The 24,813-nt window shown below is 27.7% G+C and overlaps 1 non-coding gene across 1 annotated transcript; it reads right to left on the bottom strand.

Moving 5' to 3' along the window:
- Positions 1–4,887: 4,887 nt before the first annotated feature.
- Positions 4,888–4,958, bottom strand: TRNAG-GCC. Its single transcript has one exon. It is a non-coding gene; the product is annotated as a tRNA-Gly (tRNA).
- Positions 4,959–24,813: the final 19,855 nt, after the last annotated feature.

The raw sequence follows: 24,813 nt of genomic DNA, 5'->3' as shown, positions 1-24,813 counted from the left end.
TTTTATTAATTAATTTATCAACTAAAATATTAACAATTTATTTTTTAATTAACAATTTGTTTTTTAAATAAATATTTTTTTATTAAATAATAATACCGTCTAACTCTTATTTACTAATAACCTAGCTTTTTATAATCTCATATCCAATAAAATTATTTAAATAGTCCAAATTGAAATAAGTCACATGAAACAATCTTCTAATTTTCTCGGGACAAAATTGTGTGCCAATAAACTATTATATATAGGACAAGTAAAATAACTAAAGATAATTTAATTATTATAAAATAAAAAAGGATAATATTTTTCAAATAATTTTAAAAAGCAAATAAAAAAAAGGGTGGGTTTTGAAATAGAAATAGGTGGAAGAAGAGAGATTTGATGGATGAAATGGGAGCATGAGTTATGGTTTGTCATGTCTATACAGCTGTGTGGCAAATAAAGGATAGCTAAAGGGAGACAAAAAAAAGTCTAATTGGGAAATGGAGAATTGGGCCCCAATAATTATGAACTTTTAAAAATAATAATATATATTTAAGTAAATAGTTATTCAAAATTAAACAATTTGTAAAACAAATTAAACAATATTATAACTAACAAAAAAAAAAAATAATAAGTAACCCTTTATACTTTATAGTGACAATAGTTTTTTTTTAAGTCTAATATACTATTAATATATTAATTATTTTAAGTTCGATTTCAACTCAAACACATTAATAAAATAATATACGTGCTAATTTTATTTAATCAATCGAAATAGAAAACTTTGAAAACATAAAATCTAAAATAAAATAAAATTATGAAAAATCTTTAATATTATTTTTCACTCTCAAAAAGATTATTTAAAGAAATATTGTTCTCTTAATTATGAAAATTAGACAACTTTGCATGATTTTCTTCATGGTCATAGTTAGACCCATCTGAAAACACTCTAGTGGAGGATTTATAGCTGAATTTGAATTTGAACAATAAAATGTAAATAAATTTTTAAAATTTCCAAGAAAAAAAAGAGATTTCATTTATAAATACATAGTAGAAAATATGTATATAAATGAAGGAAAGGAAGAAATGAAAAAAAAATGGTGACCCACTACTCAGACATCTAGAATGCATATATATATATATATATATATATTTCTATATCAAATAACATAAGATCTCTTGTTTTTGTTTCTTTCCTGGTTTTTTCACTTTGTCTTTTTCTTATTCTTCTTTCATTTTCTCTTTTTCAGCCGATTAAGACTTCACCAAATACAACATTTATTTAGCTCTTGTCTTTTCACCTATCTCTCTGTAATCTTAAATGCAACCTTAAAGTTTTTTTAAGCATCCTTTGCCTCTATAATTGATTATTATTATTGCTTTCGACATTGTTATTATTAAGACACAACGCATTTTGAATCGTGTCTCTATCGATAAGAAATGACATGTCCCAATTTTTCACCATTATTTGATTTGAAAAATGTCAAGTAATCTTTAAAAGAAACACTCAACTTGCCAAAATTCTTAAGAACTTGATTCTCACCTCTTTTCTCTATGTGTATTATGCTTATTTGGTTTCCTCTATTGAGAATATCCTGTACCTTCTTGATAACCTAAAAACCCACTAGTGCATTGGTTGTCTTTATTCCATGTTTATTTTCCCTTTGATTTTCAGGTTTCCTATTTTTATTTCAATTTTGTTGGTTCCTTTGTCATGTTCTCTGGATGATATATGTATTAATCATAGTAAATATAAATAAATAAAGTATATTATAGAAGATATGTAGTAACTATAGTATTTTTTTTTAATTACAACTAACAACTATTCTCAAATAAGATCCACATTAAGAGATGTATCCAACCCAACTCAAGGAAATATTTAAGAAAAATGAAGTAAATGTTGCCAAATTTCATCAAGTAGAAATGAGGTTGGGCCATCTTGTATGATTGGGCTTCAAAGGTAAAGAAACAAGGTTGGGCCATCAAATATAATAATAATTATTATTAAGTTAAATTACTCGTTTTTGATAAAAATAAATGAGTCGAATTGTTAATTCGTGAGACTAGGTGTCTTCCAAATTCTAAATTTGGAATGTTTAATTAATAAAAATTAAAATATATGTACAACATTATCACAAACTATACTATGTAACTTTCATATTTCAAATTAAACTAAAGAGTTTTATAAACATACTCAATAAACCTGAATAACACTCTTATTTGTTTTTATTAATTTCTCATAAATTTTATTTTGTGTAATATTAGAAGATGAAATTTATTTTTAATGAGATTTGAGTGTTGAGTGTTGTATTTTGAATTTGTAGTCATATTGGTAGTGGTGGTAATGGAAAAATATAATGTACTAGTCAAAATGTATTTGTTATTTTAACTTATTTGTGTTTTAGAGATTCTATGGTTTGTGACTTTATTTGAAAGTTATACGTATATTAAAGTCAAGCAATAAAAAGAGAGGTAAGATGGAGAATGATTAAATATTTATGATAAAAGATTTTTGTGACAGTTTGATATAGTGATTTTATATTGCTAGATGTTGAATATTTGAGCTTACCGATCTGATTTGTTATTTATGGACCAATAAGTGGAGAATCGGGTTGAAACAGTTTAATATTCGATTTTGCATTGTGGCAGATAATTTGATAGAGAATATACATTATCGAATGTTTAGTTGATCATACACTACTATGTTCGAATTCCGAATTCTAAATTTTATAATTGGACATAAGTTTGAAGAATCATTTTAGTTCTAGAAGATTCAATGCAAAGATCAATACGTCAATGAATTATTTTAGTTCTACCGGATTCGACGGATCCAATATGGATTTCAAGAATCAAGACAATCTTTCCCATATTCGAGAATGTATGTTTATGAAATAACTTCACCTATATATATATATATATCGGTATTTATTTATTGTTACAAACTTCATCAAAACTATAGTAAAACATAAGAGATTAATCATATACCTAGAAGTGTATGGATTTTTTTAGATTGAAAATGAAAATTTAGGGTTTGTTAACAAGTGATTGTTATATGTGTATGGATCAATTTTAATAAAATTAAACGACTTATTCAAAATTTTATAATATATATTTAAATGATAAAACTTGTTTTATTAATTCATTTATTTGCTAAAGTCACAGCTGAATTTTGAAAAATTCATCAAAAATATAATTTAGATCAAGTTAAACAAATATTTAAACTCAAACAACATAATAAATGTCAAAATAGCTAGCAAAATATTGATGCAACGGAAAATACATAAAACTATGATGTGGAGCAAAAATATGTGGTATTTTATTTTTTAACTTCATCATTTTGGTTTATTATTATGGTCAATTCCAATTTAGAACATTTTCTTTCTAATCTCACGGTTTATTAGGTGATCAATTAAAATTAGGGATTTTTTTCCGAAAATTATAATTTGAGATTTCGCATTATTAAATACGTACAAAATGAGGTTTTACCTTAAGGGACATGACGTCCGTTCAAAAAATGTATTACGAGACTTTTATAATTAAAATTTTAATATTTGACACATACTTCTAAACGTTACCTTACTTTTTTTTTTAATAAATATTAGTTCATTAAAAACAATAAATGAAAAAGAAAACTACCTCCATCTCAACCCAAATTAAACTTCATCCTCGACTTCATCCCTTTCACCCTATTTTGACTCCACTACCCTCGCCCTAGCCTGACTTCCCTCCTCTTCCCATCGTGATGAAATGAAGTTGAGACGTATCACTATTAATTTTTTTCATTGTAAAGACCACATAATACATTATCTTAACATATCCGTTACAGTAAAACCATTTTTGTACAAACATGACAATACGGAATCTCAAATTATGAAATTTCAAATCGAAATTGGCTCTAAAAAAAAGCCTAAAATTGCGAGGTTTGTAAAAAGTGATCAAAATTGCAATTGACATCTAATAAGAAGCCCAAAATTGTCTCAGATTGGGATTAGTCTCCAATAAGGAACCCTTATTTCAGTCATTTTAAATTATAGAATATATATTATTTCATATTTTTTTTATTGTTTTAAATTGTAATTCTAATTTATTTAGTAACTTTTTTTTAACATTGATGTGGTTTTCATGCATACACCTAGAATGAAATATTATTGAACCATGAAAAAGAAAGAAGACATGTTAGAGAAAAGTATATTCTTTAGGATTATTCCAAAACAATAAACTATAAAGTTATCTAATACTTGTAAAAATCTAAGATTATTCTTCCTTTTATATAACTATAAGGTTATCTAATACTTTTAAATTCAGTTAACTAACTTTGTTTAGAAACAATAAGATCCGTTCAATTTTAGTTTAAAATTATTTAATAATTTTTTTCTTCAAGTATTTAATTCGAATATTAATTTAAATGGATAATATTATTTTATCCCCATCTCCATGTAATGTGATATATTATTTATGTTTTTTTTAACTAACATAATAAATATTTATTATTAAAAAAATAGTAGTTTTAAAAATTAATATACACAATAAAACAACACATCAATACACTAATATCTAATATAATTATTTCCAACAAAAAAAATTAATTAATTTTTTTTTAAACTCTGAGTTTCGCTTCTTCTATGGGGGTGTGACTAACCTACGCGGGTTAAGCATGTAACCCGTAAACTCACATTTAACCATTTAATCAGACGTAGGAAAGAATAAAATATTAAAAAGTAATTTGCACAACACATCAATACACTAATATATCATATAATTATTTCCAACAAAAAAATTAATTTATTTTTTTTAAACTCTGAGTTCCGCTTCTTCTATGGGGTGTGACTAACCCACGCATATAGCCCGTAAACTCACATTTAACCATTTAATCAGACGTAGGAAAGAATAAAATATTAAAAAGTAATTTGCACCAGCCGGGAATTGAACCCGGGTCTGTACCGTGGCAGGGTACTATTCTACCACTAGACCACTGGTGCTTTATATTCTGATGTTGAATTGTTAAATAAATATTTATATACCTACAACAAGGTTATGTTCTTTTTTCTTTGTATCTCTCAATGAATAAATCTATGGTGTCCTTAAAGGCTTTTGGATCCAATAAGAGTGTAGTAATATCTTGAAACATAATCCTTATCATAAACAAACACATATGTATATATCATAAAATATCATATGAATAAAAATAAATCTCAATTTTCCTGTTATGGGAAATTAGTCCGGGGCGGTATGAATTTTCGATATGATTCCAGGTACACGATGATCGACTATGGCGCACACAGACTTCACCGTTGTAGGGTGCGATAGGAGTAAGGAAGGAGAGTTCGATGTAATGTAAAATCGGAAATAAAATATGATTTAGAAAAATTTTCTAGGCTTTTTAGAGAAACTAGAAAATAATATTTTGAAAGTATTGTACTTTAATTATTTATAATTATCTTATATGTTGATGTGTAGTTAATGTATTAGATCACCATTAATATTATTTGTAAGATATTGTAGATTACATTGATTTATCTTGTATGCTCATATTTAATTGTATTAGATCATCATAATATTATTTGAAAAGTATTGTTAATTGTAATAGATCAATATAATATAATTAATTGTAATAGATCACCGTAATTGTAATGTTCAAATGTGTTCATTTTTGTAAAGAAATTTCGAAAAGGGTGGGTTGACCCTAGAGTGGCTATAACCCTAGGAGGACCCGTCATATCTCATATCATTTAACGGGACAAGTCAGAAATTAAAATTAGGAATTTCTTAATAAATAAAAAAAAAAAAAGTTAAAGTGGGCATAGTAAGACCATATTCTCTTTGAATTTTTTAAATAATTCATTCAAAAATCAATTTTTTAATCAATCACTTTTCAACAATCATATACTCCATTTCATTAACCAAAATATTAAAATATTCTTTATTTTTAATTATTATTTTTTATTTTATTAATATATATCAATAACTTTTAAGTTTTTTTACCAAAAATAATCACCATCTCCTCAAAATCTTCACCAATCATTATCTTTTTCCATCTCTAGGTTTTTTCAAAAACCCCAATCTAAAAAAATAACTCTTGATTGAGTTTTTTTTTTTAAATTTAGAGGAAGAAAAAAATAATGATTGATGATGATTTTGAGGAGTTAATGATTATTTTTGATAAAAGAACTTAAAAGGAATTGATATATATAAATAAAATAAAAAATAATAATTTAAAATATAAGTTATTTTAATATTTTGATTAATAATTTGAGTGATGTGATAAATAAAAAAAGAGTGGAGTGATATTTAATTTTATATAAGTTTTTTTAAAAACCCATACCAAACAAGGTTTAAGACAAGGTACAAACAATTTATTATCAAATTTTTTTATTAAACTTTGTAATTTTATATTATTTTACAGCTAAATTTGAAATTATTTATAATGTAATTATTCACTTTACAATTATTTACCAATATTAAAAACAATATTTGATAAAAAATATTTTGTAACAAACTTAATTTTTTTTTTCAACTATTAAACTTTGTAATATTTAAATTAATTTGATGTTGTCAATTAATATAAATTCTATATTAATATTAAAATATTTAACAAAATTAAATTATTAATATTTAAATATAATACCCAAATTTAATAGCAATTTTTATTAAAAAAAAAATCATTGTTCTATCTACTAAACTTTAGCATATCATAATATAGATAATGAATATAAAAAATAAAATGAGAGTTGTGATAAATTAAGTTACAAAAGTGTACACTATGTTTTGATATCAATCTTGGAATATTTTAAAATAAACTTTAGTTGATTGAAGAATTAAAATTATAATTTTAAATTAATTTTTATATTTAATTGACCGTCTTTTAGTTTTCATCGATTGGTAATGGTAATGGTTGTACCAAAAGACGATGATGGTTAAGATGTTAAAATTTATCTACCACTTCATTTATTTAATAATTTTTTTATGCATTAAAATATCAAAAAACATAATTATTTAATAATATTTTGATCTTTACTAAGAAAAAATATTTATTTTTAAATTTTAATCAAATATTATTTTTTAGATAAAAATCAGAAAAAAACCTAAAAAAACCCAATATCAAACGAGCTTTAGATGCATACCTATTATGTTATTATAATATGTCATGTAGTTGTTGCAATTAGGAAAATTAAACCCTAACAAAAATATATAATATTGTTTATCATAAAATCATTGAATTATTAATCTGTTATAAATTTAAAGTTTAATAAATAATAATTTTTGATATTTTTGGGTTGGGCTTAGGCCCACTAAAGCCCTTATAGACCCGCTCCTAATTAGTTATGTATTGTAATCTGTTTATATTTTAAAATCATGATTCACACTATTATTATATCAATTGATTTTATTAATTAAGTTATTCTTTTTATATATTTATAAAAAAATATTGTATTATTATATATTAATATTTTACAATCTTTTACTTAAAAAAAAATAAAAATTAACCTTTTTAAAACTACAGTTTCATCACATTTTTGTACTCTTATTCCCACATATTAAATATCCTAAATATATTATAATTTAATTGTTGATGGTGATTGTTAAATGTTATTTTTTTAAAAGATAAAATATAATGATCTACAAAAACCATCTTGTGGTTTAGATGGTAATTAAAGTAATTGGAGTTAAATGAATAAAAAGTTGTGAGAAATATTGATGATCTTCCATCACAATATTTTCATGGCAAATTTTTACAACTCCTTCAAAGTAATAAAAGATTAATATTTTTTATTTTATCATCTTAATGTTGAAAGTTATCATAATTCTTATAACCACTACCTTCATTTTACATTTTATAAAATGTTCTAAATAATAATTAAATTCGTAACTTTATATTTTAAGAATCACTCTGCTACTTAAATTATTTTAATGAGTTAGTAGTTCATCTTTTATTTTATTTATAAGTAAATATATATAAATGAATTAGATGTAAAGTTGTAGGATGTTAAATAAAAGTTTTTATGACAACTTTTTGATGCAATATTTTGATATTTGTCCATGATTTTTTTAGTGTACATCAATGAATTGGCTATTTCATAAGTAGATTAATATAATATAGATAAATATATTTCATGTTTTTCACTAGATATGAATCCTAATCAATTTTTGGAAAAATGGAAACGCATTCATAAGTAAGATCAATTACATTTTAATATATTTATAATGAACAATTATTAGTTTATATTTATTTACTATTTTGATGCTTGAACTTGTATTATTTTTAATAGAGGAGGTTCTAACATTAAATTTATTTTTATATAATTCAAAGTATCACAATTTTAATAATGTAAGACATGTTCCAAATTCATGAATATCTGTCATTACTTTAAAAGTAATTTTTTAAAATTAATTTACCATATTTGTAAACAAAAATACAAGTTCTCTATCTTCAATTTTTTTTTTTTTACTTTTTACACAAATAACATATTTTTTAAGTCACTTAAACCATATTTAACAATTTGAAAAACTTATATCTTGAAAATTACATAATTTAAAATACAAATAGTTCAAAATGTTTGTCCTTACTTTAATTAAGTTATGTCTTTCCAAAGTGATGTGAAAGTAAAAATCAAATTATTTTGCTGGATTCTCTCAAAAGATTTCACACATCATACATATTTTAGCCACCCAAATTACCTTCGCTAGTTTGAAACGTGTATATCTCGATATAATATTTGATTTATAAAAATATATACGTTTAAAATGTTTGTAAATAACTTTTCTTTTACATACAGTGAGAAAATAATTAAAAAAAAAAGTGATAGATCAAAATAAGAATAGGGACATTTTTGTCTATTTAAGACAAATACGTACGATCCATGGTCAAACCTTAAATAAACATTTGGACATATATTAAATGAGAACTTATAAATACATAAATTGAATATATTTAAAAATTCAAACAAGTTGACGTATTTATTTTTATGACAACTACAAATAATAACGAATCACTAAATTTATTACGAAAAAAATAAAATATATAGTTTATAATTATTGCAAAGAATATTCTAGTTGGAAATGTTAAAATATATATTTTATTAATTATTGCAAGAATGTTGTAAAATGAATGGCTAAATTTATTGTAATATTTAAAATTGTAGTCATTGAAACAATGTAACAGAATAAATTGCTAATTTTATTTGGAAAAAAATTAAAGCTTTTAATTTTATAATTATTACAAAGAATGTTGCCAAAGTGTTAAATTTATTATTAAAATTATAAATCACAAATTTTATAATTACTGTATATAATATTACCATAATGAAAAAAATTCTTGAAAAAATATATAAGTTATCAAGATTAATAAAATTACTAATTGTTACATAAACTATATAAGTTGTTAATAATAGTTGCAATAAAAGTAGAAAATTATAAATTAACTTAATCACACCTGACTATTTTTAAATTAACAAAAAAAACAATCTTATTATTTATTGCAGTATTAAATATAAAAATTTTATTTAAAAATTAATTAAGTTGGAAGTATTGTTAAAAAATGAGTTACAATATGTAAAATATTACAAACTAAAATTGCAAAATTCTAATAAATCGAAAAATATTATTAACAGATAATGCTACAACAAAAGATGTTAATTTATAGTTAAAAATAAAATTTCAAAACAAATTGAAATATAAGTGGCAAAATTCTTAACTATAAATTAACGTTATATTTGTGACATTACAATTTTGGTTACAATTTTTGTTAATGTTACTACATCATTTTTATATTTTTATTGGTTAAAATGATCAAATAAATATTAATGGTGAGAAATAAGTCTTGGAAACAATTAAAATATGAAATATTAATTCATATATATATATATATTCCTATATATATTTTTTTAATATATGACTATTTATTATTGTTTCAATAATAAAAATAATTAAAGATATTCATAAATAAATAATGTTCATAATTTACAATGATCAGTACTTCATGTCTTCAACTATATTTGTTCAATCAACAGATTTAAAAAAAATAAAATTATTTTGCTAAATTTATTCCTTATTTTTTTCATACCCTTTATAGTGGTCCCTTTAAAAATCTCAGTCTCCATTGGCTTCCCTTGAATTTTGAGGTTTGGTCCACATTTGTTTTTGCCAGGCTGAGCACATGCATTCAATTTCTGGCCTTCCTTTTAAAGCTTGTCATTAATGACTTTTTAGAATTGCTATTTGTACTAAAGTTGGTTTTGCATTCATTTTTTTCTTAAAAAGAAGAAGATAAATAAGGGGTATTTCAAATGGTAGGTCTCAATCATTTTCAAATCTTCAATTTCATTTGAAAACTTTGCATTTTGTTTTTAGATTTTTCATCTAGAGGTTTTTCAAATCTTCAATTTCATTTGGAAATTATATATTTGTGTTCGAGTGCAAACCCATTAGAAAAGTTCCAAAAAAATTCAAATTTTATTCACACTAAAAACGACATAAATGAAAGTGGAGCTTATGTGAACTTATCTGTAACTATGGAATCTTTTCTAACAACTTCACCAATTTATTCTTTGTATGCATAAACATATATTGGAAATTAGCTAATTCTAGATTCATAGATTTTCCATTTCTGCATCAAATAATTCAAACTCCTAGTACACTGAAGATTTTGAATAACCATTTTAGGGACAATTTTCCAAATGGGGTTGGACATGATTGTATAAGGCATCATTCTGATTTTTGTTGTTGTTTTCCTTTTTGTATGTTTTATCAAGGTGCTTGTTTATAATGCTTATATAAGTTTTTCTATTATACTCGAACTCTACAAGGATGAGAATATAAACATAAAGAATAAGTCGGGTTTTGTTCCATATAATACTCTCCGAACTTAAAAATATATGATTTTGTAAAGAGAGTTGACAAACCACAACCCTCAAAATTCATACTTGAGGACATTTACTTCTCTAGGTTGCACAGGGAGCATTCTCTTAAGTTCATGTAACAATATTAGCCTTAGTCTATTATAAAACTTTAATAAAATCCAATAAGGAGATAGGTCAATTAATCATCCAAATACAAATATCAAGAAAACATGATCCATTAGATAAATTTAACAACATAACTATATATTCCAAAAATTTGTTAAACATTTGTCTTATCAAACTTAGACAATATCCAACTTCATAAAATATTAAGAAATGGTCCTTTATTTCTTATACTTTCTAGACTTGCCAGCATGATTAATAATGATGGTCTTCTCTATTGCTGAGTCAAATATGGTCCTGGTCAAACAATATTGATTACCTCTTTGCTACAGACAACATTCTAAACAGAGGAGCAATTGTTTCTTTGGCTGAGCTCTATCTGACCTTATGTACTCAACTTCCTTTAACTTTTTCTCTGGCCATTTCTCCATTGGAAGCTGCTCATGCAAATCTTTTTCCATATTTTTTTGGAGAAAAGTATTAGATTATAGGGCTTAGGAGAGGCCAGGAAACCATTTGAAAGTGAAATATCATAAGAGAAAGTAGAAGGGATAGAAAGTTAGAAACAGTCACCAATTGTTTAAGTGTTAACCCCACTTATGCTCACTTATTTAATGTGGTGCCAAACTTTGAGCTGGAATTCAAATCTAAGAGTATTTATAATTGGCTTGTTGATGGATTTTTATTGGAGCGATGAAGGAGGAAGTAGATTGTCGACTAGTGATGGTCATCGTTATAATTTGGAACATCTAGATGAAAATGATCGATTATTTCTTCATATACTGTTGACCCCAATAAATTTGGAAAAAGACTCGAAACATTTTACTTTTCCTTTTTTCGCCTTAAGTTCTTTGTACAAACTAGAGAATATATTAAATTCATTAATTAATTTATTTTTTTGTATTTCTTTTATAAGTAAGGTGGCGTCGTTCATAAAATATGTCTTGAATATTTTTTTTTTACAAAACGTATAATTTATATTACAATATTGTTTATTATTAAAAATAGTATTTATTATATTTTTTTAATTGATAGACTGTAGAATAAAAATAGAAGGAAAAACATTTTAATAAGAAACTACAATTCAATGTATTGTTACATCAAGTAAATTAGTTCATTGCAAGTCATAACAAAAACCATCATGTAACCATCATGAATTAATAATAAGTTAGATATATTTTGCAAAAGACATTTATGAAATTACAAGAACATAGCACACAAAAAACGGCCTTTCACACCATCAAAGTTCCAAGTTGATTACCGCAACCATCGTGATCAAAATAGTACATGGAATGCGACCATTCATCTAGAAGAGACTGTTAAGCTTTGTAAAACTTCTATTGTCTTATGAACTTAATTTGAGATATATTATTTCAATGTTAGTTAGGGTTTTGGGAGCATTATAGCAAAGGTAACACCATGACCCCATGTTATCTTTTAAACTGAACAATACAACAAAACATTAAATAAGATTGTACATTCATGTTTAAACCTTCAATATCTATGTTAGAGATACTACAATTACTTACTTTAGTATTTCTTAACACCTAGAAGTATAAACTATTTTTTAAAGGGTAAAATAATTTACAGTCGTTACAAAGTCGACGAAAAACATGATATATAAGTATTAAGAATCGAAATCAGTAATAATATTAAAATTTAGATGACAAAAATAATCCAATTATTGGATGTAGTCCATTTTCTATTTCTGGTGTGAGATGAATGACTTAAGGTGGTCCTAACCCATTTCATGATTAGAAATTACTGTCCAAGTTGGGTGTTTTCAGCTATTTGAGAAAGAAAGAAAGTTTGAAAACCCTCAAAATTAATTCTTTGATAAGAAGATAAAATAAGGGATGTGGGTTGGCACATGATGTGCTGGGGAGGGACATATTTCACATGATAAGATGTGTGCTTTTTATCTCCTCTAATAATTGTATTATCAAAAGGATGTTTCATAGTGGGAGCTTGAATTTGAAATACTTTCTCTTGAATTAAAATTTGATAAAGAGGTACCAATATTGTATGATGGTATTAATTATGAAAACTTAAATGTGTAGACAAAACTTTTGTGATAACATATTAGAGACATGATCACCATCAATTCTAATCCACCAAGCTATTTGCCTTCGCTCTTTAGAGAACTCAGCCATATGTGACAATACATCATGTTTTATGGTGAAAATCATGTTTTATGTTTAAAACTCATTTGATTTATCCATTAACAAGGTTTATCTTGTAAGAGTACCACCATTCTCAATTCATTTGTGCATGGTTACATGAAGAGATAATAATGAGTTTGAAGAGTGTAAGACATATCCATAAAAATAATATGGCTAATAAAAGTCATCTATTTATCTCATTGTATACTTCTCTAACATTCTAAGCTTAAACCTAATACTTATCAAGATTGACTTCCAAACACAAAGATTTTGTTCGATGGACAATCAATGTATACTTGAATCACCTCTCCTATCCTATCGGGTAATTAACGTTTTTATAATTTGATTTTTTTTTGGGTTACCCATCTTGAATTATTTCCAAACAGAATCTTTGTTTGACGAGTCGAACATGTCTCCCAACTTGTTGAAGTAAGCAAAGTGTTGTTAATTGTGTCACTACCCTCGGACCTTAGAAGGTAAGCTTGTGCAAACTCATCCCTAATAAAAAATAATTTAAAAAATAAATATATATGTAAGCCAAATTATGAGGCAATCCAACCTTAGCCGGCCTTGGGTGAGGGCAGACAGCCGCCTAGGGCCAACCCCTCACCGCGGCCGACACCTTAAAATACATATTATAAATATACTTTACTATGTTTGAACTTATAACTTAATAAATATTATTATAATATTAAATCAATTAGACTAAATTATTATATATTTTAATATAACATAAATTATAGCAACAAGTTAAATAAAAAGTAAGAAATTGTTTTTTTCATGAGGCACGGTGGACTTCCAACCGATACTAAAACTAGCCTCTTTCTAAGCAACCTAATCGTCGTCACCTACAATAACTAGATTTTATGTAAAACACACAAAAATCACGAGAAATGGAAGGAACTATATATGAGCTCTCCACACTTATGAAATCTAAGAACTAGTCAACAAAGGATTGAATTTGCAAACACATTCATTAAATATTAAGTCTTTCAATTGTCAACACATTGTCATTGTGGTGTAATAAGAATAGGTAGTCTCCACCTGCCTTCTTGTCATTACTAAAATTTCATACTATTTCTTATTGAACTAAATTCAAGAATGTATTTATAGTTTATGGATCAATGTAAGCACGATGCAACCCACATCATTAGGCCATCATCTCACCTATACAGAAAGATGGTTTCTTGCAATCTAAATTAGCAAACATGTGAAAACATACCCATTTGTGATATACTAAAATGTTGGTCAATGTTGGTAATGCAACTTTTTTTCATAGGGACCATGTAGAGATGAAATTGATGCGAAAAAATAGTGATCTCGGTTAACTGGTGTAGCTTAGGTAACTTGTAAGTTTGAAACAACGAACACATCTACATTAGTGACGAGGTGGCTGAAACACATAAAAATATATTTATCTTAGTAAGGTAAATTCTCTAATTCTTTTCACTATAATTCACTGTCGATAGAATTTTGACTTAGTTTTTTTTCTTTATTTTCTTCAAATTCATCATTTTTTCTTTCAAACTCATTGTAGCTCTAATTTCTGAATACGTCACTTATTTGAGGTCGCGATAAACGTTGATTTTGTATGTATATTCCCAAATTGTATTCAAGCATTTTTTTATTTAATGTATGACTTTTGGGTCCTCAACTTTGGACAGAATATCAGGATAACTTATTTTTCCTTCATTATTTGGACTATATGTGAAACAACACGAGAGGAACTTGTTTATTTTTTTATAATGATAGGAGCAATGTCAATATCAATTTGAAACGAATTTATTTAAGAAAAAATCAAGACGTAACATTAATACAATAAATTAATGTAGTATTCACTTGAAAGCTATGGTGAAAGATCCATTCTTTAAGGCTTTCACCTTGACTACACCCTTCTTAATTTAGTATTTTCAATTAATTATTGTCTCAATTATTAAGATTATTTAAAAAATAAAAAATGAAAGTAATTTGTTTAGAATTTAATATAAAAGATGTAACTAAACTTACAAAATATGAAATATATAAAATTTGAAATCAAATAACATAATTGTAACCATTAAGATAGTTTAAGTAATCAAACTAAGACTAGTAATTCATATTAGAATAAAGTTTGCATCTTCGATTTTCACTTAAAATGTGTAAGTTGAAGTAGATATTACTACATTGATATAGTGCTAACTCTTAAAAAAAAAATGTGTTATTGAAGGAGTGAAATTGCAATTAGTATTTGATGTGTTCTCTCTCAAGTCCCAATAATCATGGTGGATACCCACAATTTGTTTGGTTTTAGGAGTGTGATTATAAATAAAAAGTTAAAGTATAGATTTTTAAGAGAAAAAATATTTAATTACATCTTATACTTTCTTATATAACTTTCTGTTTATCAAAATTTTATTAATAGGTATCCTAACCATTTTTAATTATTAGGTAGGTATCATATAACCATTTTTAATTATTAGGTAGGTATTGTTTACTTTGCTATACATAGTTTAATTTATTTTAAAATCACTGAACAACTAATATAATCTATATATATATATAATCTATATATATATAATGATGCTTAATTTTTAAAGAGTCCGGATTGCCGGGTCGAGAGCTGTGGTTAATTTGGATACTTGGGTCGGATTGTGGGTTGACCCGCCTTTAAATTTAAAACGGTTAAAAATAAAATTAAAAATGCCAGAGGTATTTTTCGAACTTGCAACCTAACAAAACAAGTACAACTCTTTAACCAACTAGGCTACAAAAACTTTATATTTTAAATTCAACACCAATTTTGATAAACACGAGACATTTTAATATTAATATAAGTTCAAATTTTTAACTAACTAATATATATATATATATTATGATGCTTAATTTTTAAAGTGTCCGGATTGCCGGGTCGAGAGCTGTGGTTAATTTGGATATTTGGGTCGGATTGTAGGTTGACCCGCCTTTCAATTTAAAACGGTTAAAAATAAAATTAAAAATGCTAGAGGTATGTTTCGAACTTGCAACCTAAGAAAACTAGTACAACTCTTTAACCAACTAGGCTACAAAGACTTTATATTATAAATTCAACACCAAAATTAATAAACGCGGGACGTTTTAATATTAATATAAGTTCAACTTTTTAACTAACTAATCTATATATATATAATGATGCTTAATTTTTAAAGTGTCCGGATTGCCGGGTCGAAAACTGTGGTTAATTTGGATACTTGGGTCGGATTGTGGGTTGATCTGCCTTTAAATTTAAAACGGTTAAAAATAAAATTAAAAATGCTAGAGATATGTTTCGAATTTGCAACCTAACAAAACAAGTACAACTCTTTAACTAACTAAGCTACAAAGACTTTATATTTTAAATTCAACACAAAAATTGATAAACGCGGGACGTTTTAATATTAATATAAGTTCAACTTTTTAACTAATTAATATATATATATATATATAATGATGCTTAATTTTTAAAGTGTCCGGATTGCCGGGTCGAGAGTTGTGGTTAATTTGGATACTTGGGTCGGATTGTGGGTTGACCTGCCTTTAAATTTAAAACGGTTAAAAATAAAATTAAAAATGCTAGAGATATGTTTCGAATTTGCAACATAACAAAACAAGTACAACTCTTTAACTAACTAAGCTACAAAGACTTTATATTTTAAATTCAACACCAAATTTGATATACGCGGGACGTTTTAATATTAATATAAGTTCAACTTTTTAACTAACTAATCTATATATATATATAATGATGCTTAATTTTTAAAGTGTCCGGATTGCCGGGTCGAGAGCTGTGGTTAATTTGGATACTTGGGTCGGATTGTGGGTTGACCCGCTTTTAAATTTAAAACGGTTAAAAATAAAATTAAAAATGCTAGAAATATGTTTTGAACTTGCAACCTAACAAAACAAGTACAACTTTTTAACCAACTAAGCTACAAAGACTTTATATTTTAAATTCAACACCAAATTTGATAAACGCGAGACGTTTTAATATTAATATAAGTTCAACTTTTTAACTAACTAATCTATATATATATATAATGATGCTTAATTTTTAAAGTGTCCGGATTGCCAGGTCGAGAGCTGTGATTAATTTGGATACTTGGGTCGGATTGTGGGTTGACCCGCCTTTAAATTTAAAACGGTTAAAAATAAAATTAAAAATGCTAGAGGTATGTTTCGAACTTGCAACCTAACAAATTAAAAATATTATCCGTAATTTTTTTTCACGATTTTTTATATTTTTAATCGTGCAAATGCACGGGCTAAATGCTAGTTTATTTTAAAATCACTGAACAACTAATATAAAAATATCATTATTATTAAAAGAATGTGATACATAGTTTTTATGATGACTTAAGATTAGTATAACTTAAATTAATTTGTGCCTCCTCGTTAAATCTATAAGAAAATTAAACATCACAAAGAGGGGAAAACAAACATTTCGCGAGGGCAATGCGTTTGTAGTTATATCTATTATATAGTGGGGCATTTCGGATCTAGATCGCATCCATAGAGATGAAATATAATCACAGAGTACACATCCGATCAAAGCCATAGGATGACGAGCAATTTAAAGATGTAAAATAAGTGGAAAATATAAATGAAAATATACAAAAATCACAACTTTATAGAGAAATGTTCAATCAAAATAAAACTCACAAATAAGTTTTAACATAAGAGGATGATGCGGAAGCGCTTTTTTAGTATTATTTTCTCCCATTTAAATAAGTAGTATTTTCTAATTTAAATAAGTAGTATTTTCTAATTTTGAGCTCATTATTATTTGGTGATGTAATTTTTGACGATCAATATTAGGACTTATGTCTATTAATTTACTTTGGTTGGTGTTTTTCGCAATATCAAATAATAATGAAAACAAAGTCTCACTTTTGTAAGAAATATATAACTAATTTTTGTAAGAATGAGCATGTAATTCTAAGTTTTTATTTTTCATTTTTCAACATCCAACCAATATTTCAATTGAACATACTTGTACGCATTCCCTGTGGGGTGGTTGTTGATATTTATTTATATTTCAAATTGTACTAGTTCTACATTTACTAAGTGTTACTGTTTTGGCAAACTATTCTTGCTTTCTACGAACAAGTGCCCTTGCCGATTAAATCTGAAACTCTCAAAACATGTCTTAAATTTAAATAATGAAAATACACCAAATAAAAAATGACATTAAAATAGCTAAATTTTACTGATAATATATAATAAAGTGAAAAGATGCCAATTTGCAAGATATGAGTGAGAAAGAAATAGCTTTTAGAAAGAAAATATGGTTGAAATTTTATATTCATCTTTTTTTAATACTAGTGAAAAAAATAACACACTAAAGTAGTTCAAGGGTAAAAAGTGATTTTAAAAAAATTAAATATCACATATTTTTGAATCTGACTTAAAATGTTTTAAATAAAAGTGAAAATCATGGGTATAAATGACTTAAAATGTTTTAATTAAAAGTGAAAATCATGGTTGGTTGTAGAGGTCATGCTAACCTCTTCCGTTAAAAAATAGATAAAAGTGAATTTTTTATTCGTAACTGAATTAACCGCACCCTAAATTGAGTTGAATTTTTTTTTTAAGGTCATTTAGACAACGTTTTATAAGTATCACCAACAACCTGAGCAGCAAGAATAGGTTCGATGAGATGTCAAGTCCCATGATTCGAAGACATAATTAACGAGCATGACTTGAGCCGTGTTCCTTCTGCCAAGAACAAATAGAGTTGGACTCATGACAAGAAGGGTTTCATAGACATACCAAAAAAGACGATTATATTTTATTATGGGAATAACTTGGAATTGTCAAAAGACAAGTTTTTGTTGATTCAATTTTACATAAATATGTTGAGAAATGAATAAGTTTTTTTTAAATGATGAATTCTGCAGCTCCTTCGGAGTGCGACTAATTAATCCTCGCAAGTTAAGCACATAGTCCGCAAACACACTCAATTAATGTAATCAAATGTGTTGCTTAGGGTTGTTTAAAGATGGAAACGAGTAGTGAAGTATCCATCCTAGTACCCGATTTTTATTTTATTATCCGGTCCCGATAGGTATCTTTATTCTATAACTATCCTCATTCGTCGGGTACCTGATCTCTGTAGAGTACCCATTACCCTAATTTTGTGAATTTATATTTATTATTTTTAAATATTAAAAAATATTATAGAAGTTAAAGAATAAGTTAATAAATAAGTATAAGATTGTAGAAGTTGAAAAAATTATATATTTATTAATAATAAATAATTTTAAAATTAGTATTATCAAAATTTTAAAATAAAAAATGAAAATATTACTTATGCAATATTTGCATAGTTATTTGTAATGGTTAAAAATATAATAAAACAAAAATTAAAGAGTATGTTGAATAAAGAAATTGAAGTTAGATTGAAGATGAAGAGTGAGTAGAAATAAATAATATTTTATTATTAAAAAAAATAATATAAAAAAATAAGAGAGAGAAATATTTTATTATTAAAAATGATGTTTGTTTGAAGTGTGGGTAGAGTAAAATATATTATATATTTATGGTAATGATTATGATGTGACATTTGAAAAGTCACTTAAAACTTAAAAAAAACATATATATTTTTTAATATTAATATAGTCGAGTATCGAATTTGGGTTTTCACACACTCATCATTACCGAATCCGAACCCGAACCCGATCAGGTAATCTTTTTCTCTCCCTATCCCTGATTCTGAACCCGAACCCGGCCATATGGTCTACATAGATATCGAGTATATATGTATTTAGGGGGTGTAAACGAGTAGAGTCGAGTCGAGCCGAGTACCATATTACTCGAACTCGAATTGCATTATAAATACTCGAACTCGAACTCGATCGAGTATCAAAATTTATACTCGAACTCAGCTCGATTACAATTCGAGCTATTCGAACTTGAACTCGAAAACTCGAAAATTAAATTTTATTAATTAAAATTATATTCACCACTAAATAATATCTCAAATATAATATAATATATATTTCACAAATTACACATATTTAATCATAACATTATTTAAAAATAAAAAATATAAATATGATCACATAATTTAAAGACAATTCAAACATCTTATTTAAAACTTACAAACAAAATTAAATATTTAAAAGATATTCATCACAAATATTACATGTTTGACAATATGATGCACTAGTCATATAATGATCTTCAAATTCTATAATATTAAAAATATGAAATAGTGAAAGCAATAAACAAGTTGCTTCATTAATAGTAGAATCCAAAAAAATATATGTTTCAAAATCTTGTAATGGAGAAAAAATCTGAAAGATGGATGAAGGACGAAGGAGAAGGAAAAAAGGTGTTTAACCATTTGAAAATGGAAGGAGAAAAGAGAGAAGGGTTTGACCATTTGGAAATGGAAAGAGAAGAAAGAGATAGATGAGTTTGGATGTTTGAGAATGAAAGAAGTAGAAAATGGGAATAGAAGGAGAAGAAAGAGTTGAGTTTGACTGTTTGAGAATGAAAAGAAGAGAGATTAAGGATTTAAGAAGGAAAGTCGTAAGTTTTTCTTGGTTATATATAAATAATATATATATATATATATATATATATATAAAACGAGTAACTCGCGAGCTACTCGAACTCGACTTGAGCTTGGTCAAACCGAGTTCGAGTCGAGCTTTGACCGAGTTACTCACGAGCTGCTCACGAGAAACTTGAATCGTTTACACCCCTATATGTACTCATTGTCATCTCTGGTGTTGTTATTCGGTTCGATTATTGGGTTATTCGAGTTCATCGGTTCGGATTTCTCGAATTTTTAAATCGAAAACCAAACTAAATTCAAATTTAAACAGAATTCGATTTATTTAATTTCTAATCACAGGATTCGAACAAGTAACTAAATGGCGGACGAAAGGCGGTGTTGGTGGCTAGCAGCAACCAGAGATGGCGACGAAGATGTGTTGGTGAGTGATTTTTTTTTTGGAAAAAACGACTTAGCGTCATTTCATTAAAAATTCCCAAAAACGGGAAAAAAACCACGAGTTTAAGAGATCATTCTAGGCAGGCCTAGAATGATTTTGAAGTCGTAACATTCTGAATAAAAGCTAAAAAACTAAAAACGTAAATGAATTATCTGTTTACAATGCTTTCAATTCTAGTGAGTTTAAAAAACAGTAAATTCCAGTTCCTACAGATATTCCAGTTATGCTCCGTGCTTGGAATTCTTCTCCACGTTCCCGCGAGGGAGCAATCCGATACAATATCTTTACATAACTCATCAATGCTCCTGCAGGTTCTGTCATATACCCTTGCATTCCGTTCTTGCCAAATGTTATACACCACTGCTCCAAAGCCGCACTTGAACACGCTTGTTGCAAATCTATTTCCCTTGGCTTTGAGTAGTGCTGCTTCTTTGATTTCATTCCATTCGCTCGGGAAACTGATCAGCTCCAGGCTTTTATGGAATCTATCCCAAAGCTCCGAAGCAATATAGCAGCTCCCGAATAGGTGATCTATGGTTTCTTCATTTCTATGCATAAAAGACAGCTCGCGTCTGGGATGCTCATATACTTACTGATACGATCACGAGTGCTGAGTCTTTCCCAGAAGGCGAGCCATAGGATGAACTGGTGTCGAGGGATAATCTCCGTTGACCATACAAGAGGAGCCCATTCCACTTTCTGCACTTTTCCCGAATTACCTCCCATATTTTCTTCAATACCAGCTTCCCATTGTCCTCAGCATTCCATTCATGAATATCCGGTATGGCGTGTAGTTGTATGTTACTTATATGATCAAGTATCCTCTTTCCTTCTGGAATTCTTCTCAAGAGCAAGTTCCAATTCCCGTCTTTGATGTCTCTGATTTTCGCTTTTGCGCAGTCCCTTTTGATACGAGTATTTTGAAACTCCTTCTTGTCGATGATAGGCTGGTTTTCAAACTAAGGGTCGTGCCAGAATAGAGTGTCTTTCCCATCCCCTAGTCGGATGTCATAAAGATCTGCAATATCGCTTCTTAATTTAAGAATCTTTTTTAGAGACCCGCTCATACCTTCGTGAATTTTGCAAGTCCAGATGCTGGTTTCGTATTTCATAAACCTCGTATGCACCCATTTGATCCATAGTGACTCCTGATTGCGCTCCAAAGCCCACAGATGCTTGAAGGTTAGAGCCTTGTTCCACTCGATACAGTTCTTCAAGTCGATGCCTCCCTCGTCCTTCGGTTTGCAGAGAGCGGTCCATTTGACTTTCTTTCCTCCTCTTCCACTACTACCCCAAATAAAGTTTCTCATCAGCGTATCGAGTTCCTTCATTACCTTTTTCGGAATGACCATTTGCTGCGCCCAATAGCCAACTATGCCCATAACCACGGTTTTGATAAGTTCGATCCTCCCTGCATAAGAAAGTTTTTTCGCTGCCCAGCCAAATATCGTGTTTTTTACCTTTTCAATTAACGGCTTGCAGTGTGAGATCTCAAACTGCTTCGCAGTTAACGGAATTCCTAAGTACCTTATGGGAAAGCTGCCTTCCTTGATGCCCATGATGTTGAAGATGTCCTGCTTTGTTTCGTCCTTCACGCCTCCATAAAATGCCACACTTTTGCTTTCATTAATAGTTAAACCTGTTACCTCAGAAAAGAACGTTAGTGCAGTCCTAATAGTTTTAATGGAATCAACGTCTGCGTGCGCTAGATTGAACAAATCGTCAGCAAATCATAAATGTGTTACCTCCTCTACCTCACAGAATGGGTGAAAGATGTATGGACAATTCTTTCGGAACATCGCGAAGATGCTCTCAAAGATCGCCATGATAACTACGAAAAGGTAAGAAGAGAGGGGATCCCCTTGCCTTACCCCGTTTTCACCCTTGAAATAGCCTCTGTGGACTCTATTGACGCTAACAACAAAGCAGGATGATGAAACGCATTGCATAATCCAATCGATAAAAATCATAGGAAAAGCATAAACAACCAGAAAGTCTCGAATGGCTTCCCATCTAACAGAGTCGAAAGCTTTCTTGACATCTATTTTGAAAGCCACTCTCGGGGATATTTTCTTTTTCCCGTAGCCTTTTAATAGGCTCTACATGAGAAGAATATTATGAGAGATTGTCCTACCGGGGATGAATGCAGATTGATTAAGATTTTTTATTTTTCCTATTACATTTTTAAAACGTTTAGAAATGATTTTTGGAATTATTTTATAAATCACATTGCAGTAGGAAATTGGTCTGAAATCTTTTACTTTCTCAGGTACCGCAGTTTTGGGGATCAAGGTTAGGACCGCTGTATTCCATTGCTTTAACATCTTCCTGTTTTTGAAAAACTCCAGAACCCCATCAGTAACATCTTTACCCACAACCAACCAATTATCTTTGAAGAACTGTGCATTAAACTCATCAGGACTCGGGCTTTTATTCCCATCAATACTAAACAGAGCTTCTTTAACCTCAACTTTTGTGACCACCCTTATCAACTCGCGACTATCTTCTGCAGAGATTTTCCTATCAATAATTTGATACAAGGTACTCAGGTGACTTTGATGCTGCTTTCTTGTACCCATAAGATGCTTATAGAAATCGATAGCCAGATCTTGGACACCCTTTTGACCCTAAACATATTCACCATCATCATTTTTCAGCTTGTACACATTGTTTCTCATGTTTCTAGCCTTGCATTTTTTGTAGAAGAAATCTGTGTTTTTGTCACCCAACGAGAGCCAGCTCTATCTTGATTTCTGTCTAACAAAATTCTCTTCAAGCAGACTCAGCTTTCTGAAGTTTTCAAGCGCATATCTTTCTGTTTCATTGAGTTCTTCATCACTATCATCCCTTAATAACTTTTTCTGAACCTCTTCCAGTTCTTCTCTAGCAGCCAAAACTCTATTGGAGATATTGCTGAACTTCTTCTTGTCAAAGCTTTGAAGATGATTCTTCAGGAGCTTAAGCTTCTCAAAAACCCTGTACACGTTGGAACCTCTGACATCTGTTGACCATACGCTTTCGAGAATACCCTTGAATTTATCATTATCCATCCAGAAATTGAAAATTTTAAAGGGCCTTTTGAACTTTTCTTCCTTTTCCCAAAACAATTTAATTGGGCAGTGATTAGATATACCCGAATTCAAAACATGAAGTTGACTTCTCGGAAATTGGTTAATCCAGTTCTCATTTACCAGACATCTGTCAATTCTACTTTTTCTAATTTGCTCATTTCCTCTCGTAGAAGACCAAGTGAAGAAGTTCCCAGAATTGGTAGGCTCGATACAACTCATATCTCTGATGCAATCATTAAAGTCAATCATATCCCGAGTTATTTCAGATTCTGGGCTACGATCAGATTCGTTTCTGGTTACGTTGTAATCACCGAGGACAACCCAAAATTTATCAATACCGATCTAGGTGAGTGATTTTAGGCAATAAGAGAAAGATATAGATTTTAAAGATTTGGAATAAAAATGGTTAAGGTGGAAAATGGGTAAAGGAAGATTGAGATTTTGAGATTTAGACTATGGAGGAGTGATAGGTACAAAAGAATGAATAAATCAAATTATATATATATATATATATATATATATATATATATATATATATATATATATATATATATATATATATATATATATATATAAGAGAATAAAAAATTATTAATTTTTTTTTCAATTTTAATTAATTATTTTTCTCTTTTCTTCTTCTATCAAATTTTGAAAATATAGATAAATAATTAATCAAATTAATAAAATA

The sequence above is a fragment of the Impatiens glandulifera genome, chromosome 3, assembly GCF_907164915.1.
Source record: "Impatiens glandulifera chromosome 3, dImpGla2.1, whole genome shotgun sequence".
Lineage (NCBI taxonomy): Eukaryota > Viridiplantae > Streptophyta > Magnoliopsida > Ericales > Balsaminaceae > Impatiens > Impatiens glandulifera.
This window is presented reverse-complemented; position numbering and strand designations above follow the sequence as displayed.